This window comes from Aphelocoma coerulescens, chromosome 2 (assembly GCF_041296385.1).
Source record: "Aphelocoma coerulescens isolate FSJ_1873_10779 chromosome 2, UR_Acoe_1.0, whole genome shotgun sequence".
In the NCBI taxonomy this organism is placed as follows: domain Eukaryota; kingdom Metazoa; phylum Chordata; class Aves; order Passeriformes; family Corvidae; genus Aphelocoma; species Aphelocoma coerulescens.
In genome coordinates this window covers 126653303-126663577 of record NC_091015.1, presented here as the reverse complement: position 1 = coordinate 126663577, position 10275 = coordinate 126653303, and the positions used below count along the sequence as shown (strand labels likewise).

Genomic DNA, 10275 nt, shown 5'->3' with positions numbered 1-10275 from the left:
CTTTCAATCTTTCAGGTTAACTCCTGCACTGTTTCAGTTATCTTTTCACCTTCCCTTCCTCTCCTCTCCTGTCAAAGCAAAATACAAAATCTGTAAACCCTGGATGCAGACCTTATTTCACACTTTACTGAGCATTCTGGGAATGTAGTTTGCAAGTGATGTTAAGCCTTTTGCCAGGCTCTTGGTGATAAACCATTGGTTAGCCATGAAGAAGGAGGCCGCCTTGTTGTCATGTACACATTAAAAAAAAACTCCTGTTTATGGGTTTTCATCAGAATGCCAACTTTGGATGTCATGATTTTTACTTCTGCCTTTCAAATTTGAGATTTTGAAATGGATTCTTTGAAACTAAAGTTACCAAAGATAATTCTACTGGTGACTACACATTACCTTACCTAAGTTTATTCAATTTATTGAGCTGCATCTCTGCTTATATCTATACTTGTTCTTACTCTGCTTTGATTTAGCTGAAAGTGACTCACTCTAGATTTAACTCTAACCATAATGATACACTGTATCACTTAAAGATAATTTCATTTAAATTGCCTGTCTTAGAGTCAATAACTGGGGCAATATAGTCCTCTTGTTACTCATGTTTAGTTTTCTGTAATCATCACTGATTAGAAGAGACACACCAGCATTTAACCTAATCATGTATTCTTTTCCTAATGCCTGTTTATGGTAAAAGCCATGAAAGTTTCAAAAAACTATGATGCACTGGGAATAGTTCAAAACAGAGTCCAAAAGTGGTGACCAAAGTGCAGAACAAAAAGCAGGAGAAGAGCAAAGGTTCTCTGTAGACAATCCCTTTGAACTCTCCCCACAGTAAAACAGACTTTAAAGGAGAGTGCACAGCTCAGGAATTGCTGTATTTTCCCTACAACTGAAGTCTTACAAAAACTGCCACAGCCAACAGCCATTTATTTAATCCTGTGCTCATTGCTCATTACTGACAGGATTGATAGAAAAGTTAAGGCTATTTTGCTCTTGCGTTTGCTCATCAGCTCGTAAGAAAAGCAGTTAGCTGATGGACAGAATTCAGGCAAGTAATCCATACAGTGAGAGCACAGGTGATATAAGAAACAACACCTGTAAATAAAAAGAAATGGTTTGTGCTAAGATAAGGTGTGTATTTGCAAGGCTTGGAGACTGTAACTTTTTCTTGGATAGGTGGGCATTGATCAATTCTGAGTCACTGTGACAAGTTCCATCAGTGCAGGTACAGCTGGCAGATCTCCTAACATAGGAGAAAACATTTTTGTGAGAAGGTCACTTAGTGGTCTCTCTGTCAAAAGAGAAAAGCCACTGTTGGGAATAATAAAAAGGCCATTATGTGGCAGAGCTCTGCAAGCTTCAAAAAGGTTTGAAGTCTCAAATTAGGGAAGCTGCCCTAAGTCTTTTCAGTCCTATGGAAGAAAAAGGTATCCTGCAAATTTGTACTCTGATACCGACTGCACCGGAAGGCAAACTCCCACCATGTGAGATGGCCTAAGAAGAGAGTTTGAAGCTAATAGAAGCAACCTTGAATGTTTAAACAGGCAGATCATGATGGGAGTCAGAGCTGAAGTTCAGTCCTCTCTGTCCTCATTAGGATTGGATAAATAAGCTCATCTGATGGGTGCAGAGCAAGGTTGTTTCACCTAAGATTTCTGTGATCCATGGTCAAAACACAAGGATATAGAATGCTCAGAAAAGTGGGAGGTTAGCCTGAACAATGTCTGGGAATTGCACCTCTTGTGGCTTTATGTGGAAATAGTAATGAAAACAACATCAAAAATAGATCTGTTTTAGAATTCAAAAAAGTAAAGTTCCCTGGAATGGGAAGGAAAATTCAGACTGAGCCACTGCATCAGGTCTTGAAAATCTCATATTTAATGAATCCTAGAGACAAAAAGGCAAGTTATGCTGGGGATCTCTTAATGCCCAGACCTTAAGCAGAGAATTGGATTTGGATGGATCTTGTCTGGCATGTTAGGCCATCACCAGCTTGTAAAGTTTTAGACTTGCAGGCTGAATATTGGCATAGAGTGATAGGAAGATTTAAAAGAAGTGATACTGGCAAGGAAATAAACAGAAAAATACTTTTGCTTACATGAGGTGATCCGAGCATTTAAAAAAATAGATGGAAGACAGAGTGACTCTGCAATCAAAAAGAAATATTTTTAAAGTGCTTTTACATAACTACAAAGCCTATTTAAATTAGAATATATATAAATAACTCAGGGCTACAACAAACAGATGAAGCTGAAGTATAATAAGTCACAAATAAAAACTAATGATACATCTATAAATGGATTTAATCTCTTTCAGACAGAAAGGAAACAAAAAGAACACAAGCCTTGTGAAAAGAGATTTGAAACATAAAGTACAAATAATTTTGTCAAAGTCCATTTTAAAGTGCTTTTGTTAAAGAGCAGAAAAGGAAGAATAGCAGACGCTAGGACTAGAAGGAAGAGAATAATCACCACAGATATTTGCTGTATTTTTGTCTTGTGGTTTTTTATCATTTTTTGGCTTCAGGTTTTAGCTTGTAGCTTTCAATATGGTGTGGAATGCCCAAGAGACTTAGTAAAGTGAGGTTGATGAACAGCTTTCCCACAAGTGGGTTTTAATAAAAAAATCTTTGTGGGTAATAATCCCTTCAAAAAGCAGAGCTTTCAAATATATTCAAGATCTTCCTCTCTTGGGAATTTTCATGATTGGGGAAGTATTTTCCTTGTGAGAAGTATTTTGTGTTTTATATTTCCCTTTCATTCTCAGGCTGGAAAATCTGGTAAGAAGTTGAATGCAAACTCCATGGGGGGTTATCTGAAACAATATTATGGAAAACTCTCCCCTTTTTTTACATAATGTTTTTAATGCCTGGATGTTGAAGATACTGTTGACTACAACCATTTAAATAAACAGTTCTCAAAAAAAATTTGAAAATGTAATCATTTTACATCAATCAAATCAGAATTTAGTTTTATTTTCATTAAAGCAGTTATTTGGCAGGAAAAACCATACAATTTAGATGTTCATTTTTTTTTCAGTAAATTTTTAAACTTCTTTTTTCATATGCTCGCATATTTTCATTAACTTTTTCTTCATGTATGACACTATAACACTACAAATCTATTCTGATGAATTTACTTAATAAGTCAGCATATGTGGACTTACAGAACATGATCTTCACCAAATATGCCTCCTCAGCTCTTGTTAAAAAGCAGAAGCCCTGAGTGTTTTAGTTAGTAGATTTGTCTACCAGCAAAAGATGACAGAAGAAAGCACCTCCCACTGAGGCTTCTCAGTTCAAACTGTCCAGGTGACAGTATGTCCCACTGGCAAGTAATTGCTGTCTTACAGCCACCTCTTCCCCACTTGTAAAAAAATTGCTTGAGCTTGAAAATCCAAGTTTTAGTCTGAATCCATGGCGTGTGCACATAAAAACCACCATGTTTGTATCAGCTTTTTCACCAATAAATCTACAGTTTCCTGTTTTCCTGAGAATAAGAAAGCAATTACATTTGTAATATGGTTAATCCCAGAGGCCTAAGATAGGTGAAAATTGGAAATAATTGAAGACCGTGTTCTGTCTGTATTACATTGTAGAAGCTTAACTTACTTTCAGAAGCACACAGAAATTTTTATCTGAGTGAGGAAGAGCTGGTAGATGCCCTGATGCTGCCCTGAGGAACTGTGAAGAGGAATTAGTATAGACCAAAATTAGAAATTAGATCAAAAGCAACCACACCTGTCAAAGTTAGACTTTGACACACTCTGGTGTTATTCTTTGTGAAAAGGTCTGGTTTTTATACAGACAAAATGCATAAGACTTATTAATGTTGTCATTTGACAAATCATTTTTTTCTGGGTATAAGAACTATGAGAAATAGACACAAACATAGTTTGTGCTGATAGTATAGTAGAAAACAATTGGAATATTTATACATTTGTACATGTATACATCTTCTATATTGTTTTTGTTAATGGCTGTGATGGAAAAAATGCAAATTTTGTAATGAAATATGTTAATTGCAAAACTGTGGTCTCCTTAAAACAGAGTTGGATTTCATATGCTTCTTCCTACCCCCTTGGAATATAATATACAATATATAATATACAATATATAATATTATATAACATAACACATAACATATATAACACATATAACATATTATTAATAAAAGAGTGATCAGTAATCAATGCAAAGTAAAAAGGATGATTTTTAATAACAAGGCTTTTAGATATAGGCTTGGAGCTCACTGCATGTAAGCACATGAATAGGAATTAGACTTGCTTGATTAAGTGCTTATGGAGCAACTGTTGGCTGTAAAAGCACATGGCTGTGAAAAAGGCAATTGTTTTAAGTCGGGCAAGATATATCCAGGAAAGATCTGGAAAAAAAATTCTGTTTATGGAAGGCTGACATAATTCCATCTGAAAGAAACTATTTTATTCAGATGTCATCACCCATCTTCAAAAATGTTTAAGGCTGAAATAGATTCAGAGGAAGATATCTAAGCACTGAAACTGGAGGACCTATTTTTAGATCCAAGAAGAATACTGCTTCTTTTGTATGGCTGAGTGAGATGATGACTAAGGGAGGAAAGGGTTCCTTGGGTTTTGTTCTAGAAAAATGTGGAATTTATGCACTCATCCACCACTCTCACAGTCAGATTTTATTTTTAAAATCTCTGTTGGCAGCTGAGGTCTGCAAGAGAAGATTTTATTCTGGTATTTTACCTATGCATAACATCCATTCAGTGTCATGATAACCTCTGCCTTTACTACACTCTGGTTCACCTGATTCCAATTCTGTATTCATGTAACTGCAATAATGGACTGGCCATAACTGGACATACAAATGGTCTTTATCATTCAAGATTCCTTGATTCTATTTTGTAGTTAGGTTCCCCTAAGGAGACAATATTTTCTGAAATGCAGGTGGTAGATTTTGGGCTGAGTTCCTGTATGCATCAGGTACTACAAGCTGATAGATTATTGTAGAAGGTGAGATAAAACTTTCAGAAACGTGATGAGAAGGTACTGCTATGTCTAGATTCTTCCCTCAAGTGCTCTGCATTTTTGTGATCTTAAAAAAAAAGATGATTTTTATGGGACACCTGCCATTATAAAATTTCTTGGGGATTCCAGGTGCAGTTGTCATGTTGTAGCTCCTAAGACTGGTTAATAATGCAGACGCAATTTCATCCTTGGCTGAAATATTTGAACTTCATGACCTTCAATGTAAGCAAGTTAACACCTTGCTGTCAGCATTGGTCTGGTTTTAATTGCATTTTCAGACTTCACAGAACAGTGGGTCCCAGTGCATTTTCAAAACAACATTGCAGTCCTGCAGTCTAAATTACTACATTCTCTTCTTGTGCAAAGCATAAGTACAAGCATTGACAAAGACCGCTTGCTGCCATGGTGATAGGAGGATTTTTTCTCTCTCTGCTCCCACAGTTTATAAACATGCTGCTTCTGCTTCTTGAGATTTAGGCTCTTTAAATCATCACCAGAAAAAAAAAAAAAAAAAGAAAAAAAAAAAAAAAAAAAGAGTAAGGAAATGTCACTATCATATTTTGTAAAAGTAATATTTATTTACCATCTGAAAATATTCTAGGGCATCCTGAAACTTAAATTAGTGACAGAATTAAGTTGCTTTCATTAAAACCTAAAAGTAAGTATAAAATAAAAAGATTTTGGGTTGAAAGAAATTAAAGTCTCAATGCAGTCATGAGCCTAGAGACCTATAGATTTGATTAATAAAACATTTCAAGGGAGATCCGAGATCCAATAAATAAAGTAAACATTTTAATTTAATTATACTAGAAAACCAAAGTGTTTAAAACATAATCTGATTGTTTGCATTGAGTGAAATAATTAACTCCTTCCTAACAGATTGTCTACTACATTTTTGCCCTAAAGTACAGCAAACAATGAGAAATTTTTTCATGTCTGCTGATTTAGAGTGATCCCAGGGAACACAATACATACAAAAAGCAAGCTTAGAATATGAATGTTTCTTTGAGTATGATTGAGTCTTCACTTTGATGAAACATATTGCTAACTTTATAAATGTAGCATTTGACCAGCAAACATTTTATGTACAATCCTTTTTGTACATCCTTTCTAACTCACCTGTAGCAGCCAGAATACATTAGGCATGGAGAAACCACCTAGAGATGTTAATTCAGATGTTAAGCACATTAATGTACATTGAACAGGATTATAAATGGTCTCTGTAAAGTTCTTTGTTCGAAGACTGTTGGTCAAATGAGGGATTATAAAAAGCACACCTTAAATAGTCTCTTTTCCATCAGCTTCATGTTATTCAGTTTCACACATGTTCATTTATTCTGTTCATCTTCCTAGATTTAGATTCAGCCAAGAATGAAGTTTACAATTATTCTATATGAATTTGACTTATTCAAATTGTTCAGTAGATGCATCTGAACAAGCATACATCCTGTTCAGTTATCATTCTGAATCCTAGGTATTCAGAAAGCTTTTCATTATCAGTTGACACTTTCCACAGTTTCTGAACAACAAAATACTTTATCCTGATGAATTTTTTTCTCTGGAGCTGTGTAACTCAAAGGCAAGATTTCTAACGTCAAAGCAACCTTCCGAGACAAAGCTTTGCAGCAATATTCCTTAATAAAAAATACTAACATACTTTTAAAAAAAATCTTGTTTTTCTGTACTCTGACTATGGTGTTTATTCTGAAGTTCAACGTGTGTCCTGAAGTCTCTTTTGAAGCACTCAGTAGGTTCTCAATTTCTTTCACAGGACAAGAATTCTTTCTGTTCTCCCATAGCTCATACTGTACAAATTCTGTATCTTTTTCAAGGCTAATTTTGAATTTGTGGTAGCTTGGTGATTGTATTGATCCAGTTTTGGCTACGAGGTGGTCTGCTATCCTGGAGGCAGGTGTGCTGCAAGATTATTTCCTCTGTTCTACCAGCAAAATATTTTCATAGAATTAATTAGTCTACAGTTTTGTAAAAAAAGTACTCCTGATCTACTTCACATATGTATGGAACACTCTATTTATCTGTTTTTTTGAAATGCCACATAATTCGTATTACCAAAGATAACTACAAGCAAGCATGACAAAAACAGCAGTCATGACCTACTCTACCAGCCACCTGCCTCTTAAAAGGATTGTGAGTTAGTAACCAAAAGTACTTCTTACTTTTCAGAAGTAAATATTCGGTAGAGACAAAATAATTAAGCCATATCATAATCTCAGTTACTCTATGGCTCCCCCACACAAATGACAACAGATAGAAGCTAGGGGGAGTTGGAGCATAATGCAGCTTCCTCACTGAAGTGAATAACTTATTGCAATGAGTTTGTACAACCAGGACTTTAGAACCTGTTATTGTGAGAAATAAGTTTTACTGCTGATTGTCTATCTATTAAGTTACAGATTCCTAAGGAGGCATTTCTAATTCAGTCTTCTTGACTTCTAAGGAGACATAAATCTAGTTGTCATCCCACCTTTTTTCAAGTTAATTCCAGAGCAGTGTTTGGATTAGTTTATTCTTCCATTCTTGTGTTTATTTTCCACTTTCTTCTAGGAACACTCAGTTTCAAGAATTCCTGAGGTGCTGAAAAGACATTTAGCTTGATTAGTGAAAGAATTGTTCAGTAACAGAACAGGCCTTTTAGAACACCTTTCTTACAGTTCGTTTGGCCTAGTAGGCTGCAACTGTAAAAAACTGCAACTCTGCAGGACTAAGGTATAGATCAATCCTATGACCTGAGCCATAAAAAGAAATATTTATCAGTTGGGGAATTTTTTAACCCTAATCCAGACCATGATCATATTGTGATATGCCACTATGTTGCAGGGAGGCTGCATCTAGAAGAAAGTGAAAAACAAATCATGAGTTCTGCCAAATGACTGGTGAACTCTACTAAAATTAATGCTTGTTTGCAGAAGTAATGAACACTTCAAAGAGACCATCAGAATTCTTGTAGTAACTACTTTGCAAGGATGAAATTACTTTGAACAGTGTCTACACACTATCAAAACACGTGGTGTTTTTTTAATGATAAAATCACTATGCCATCCTGCTTTACATCTGTTCTACAGTTGTAGAACAACAACAACTCTGTCACAGTTTATGCCCTGGAAATATATGCATTTCAGTCACACAATAAATATATACAGGAGAGGAAAGTGCAAGCAGTTGAGAAGCATGTCAGAACAAATATTTCATAAATATGATCTGTCTTCTATTATAAATGTGTTTAACAAAGTCCATATATAGACCCAGGGGAAGGAAGAACAAAAAGAATAAAAAGAAAAAGGAAAAAAAAAAAGAAAAAAAGGAAGAAAAAAGAAAAGGAGAAAGGAAGAAAAAATAAAAAGAAGAAGAAAAATAAGAAAGTAATGAGCATTTTTACCAGTTAGTATCTCGGTTAACTGGGCTTGTATAAGCATGGACAAGCAAGGTGGATTTTTAATTGCCCTGTGACCGAATATTTGCATAGAGACATCATTTATTTTCCATGTTTGAAGTATTTCTTTATGGAAATATATGAATCACAAAGAATAATGATAAATCCTAGTTCCTATATAGAGAAATTATTTTGCAGTCACTAAAGAACAATACAACCAATTCACCACTCCCCCCTGCCCTCTCTCTCTTTTGTGCCCTGCAGAGATTATTTTAGTTGACTTTTACATCACCTTGATTGCTGCCTTAGAGATTTTAAAGCATCCATACATTTTATGGGATTATTCATACAGTTGTTTTTAGACAGTTTTGATTCTGAGGCTAAGAACCCACACTGTATCGAAAATATGTTTCATACTTTACTATTACAGCTGTAAATATTTGATGCACGTTTTTTTGGAAATTCCACTGGGGATTTTAGTATATGAGATTCTTCTAAATATTAGTGTTATATCAACCACACAAAGAGAAAAGTCCTATTAGAAAAAAAATGTAAAGAAAATAAAGCAAATTAATTTGAACAAAGCCTTGAAAAATTTCAGTGTATAATGAACATAACTGTGCAAAATCATGCCTATTTACTGTTGATAACAATATCTGGAGACTGCAGTATACAAAAAGTGAGCTGCCTGAGAAAAGTAAATCTTGGTCTGAATAACAAGGGAAAAGAACATTCCATCTAATATAAAGTGAATGTCAAGTCATTTGCATAGGAAGGAGAAGGGTCTGAACTTTTAATTGTGCTATTTAAAACATGACCTTTGCTTCTATGCTGCAATTTTTAATGTAGGTGGCAAAGTAGCTTACTAGCAGAGACTCCAAATTGCACAGGACAAACCTTCTGAGACTAACAACATATTTTGCCTTCAAAGTCTGTTATACATTTCCTCAGACCTCCATTACCAGAGTAATCTGCTACACAGAACAGGAAAGAAATCATAACTTCTCTTCGTTTGCAGACCTAATGAACACTGTTATATTTCCAAATGTTGAACCCCCTGTTAGTCTCAGTTTGGTGGTGTACTAGTTTGAAAACAAACCAGTGGGAGGCACCAAGTCAGAATAACAATTTAATGGGGAAATTAAAGAAAAGAAAAAAACTAAAAGAAAACACTGTTTCAAACTGACAGAGTCAAGATACAACCTGAGTCCCTGTTAGTCAGGGTGGTGGCTGCAGTCCTCTGAAGCAGTGACCCTGTAGTAAAGTGGTCTGCTCTTCCTCAGAAATTCCAGTTGTGGCTGTGTAGCTCCTGTCCTCTGGAAATCCAGTGGAAAAGGGTTGTCTCTGGTGTTCAGAGTCCCAGATTATATCAAGGATGGGATGCTTGGTTCCTCCTTCTGGGTGGAGCATCTCACAATAGGGTAATGAGTCATGAGGCCAAGTGTTGATTAGGCTCGTTAACAGAAGATAGTCCGGAGGGAGTTATCTCTGAGTCATGCAGCAGGACAATGATGGGCCATTAACAGCAAGATAGTCTGGGGGGAGGAGGCAAGGAAACACTGCCCCACCTGATTTCAACAGCTCATGAGGATGGTAATAGAATACACTGCAACCCAGGACAGGTGGCTAAAGGTTTATATTTGAGGTATATAAAAATGAATTACAATGTCCTTGGTTCCCCCAATCATTACTTGGATAAAACAAAGCATCTTGTGAAATGAGTTAAAGAAAAATCTCTTAAAGAGAAAAAGAAAAAGAAATTATGTTTGTATTTATATTCACACATTCATATTATCTATTGACCATGCACATATATAATTTATTATGAAAAAATATCTGAAAGAACACAGTGATACTGGCATGAAAGTTTACTTAGG

The 10275-nt window shown here is 35.4% G+C and overlaps 1 long non-coding RNA gene across 1 annotated transcript; it reads right to left on the bottom strand.

Annotated features, from left to right (window-relative positions):
- Positions 1–4208: 4208 nt before the first annotated feature.
- Positions 4209–9717, bottom strand: LOC138105913 (uncharacterized). The gene is made up of 3 exons (XR_011148791.1): positions 9602–9717; positions 7493–7602; positions 4209–5487 (listed from the first exon to the last, which is right to left on the bottom strand). It is a non-coding gene; the product is annotated as an uncharacterized lncRNA (long non-coding RNA).
- Between the last annotated feature and the right edge of the window lie 558 nt (positions 9718–10275).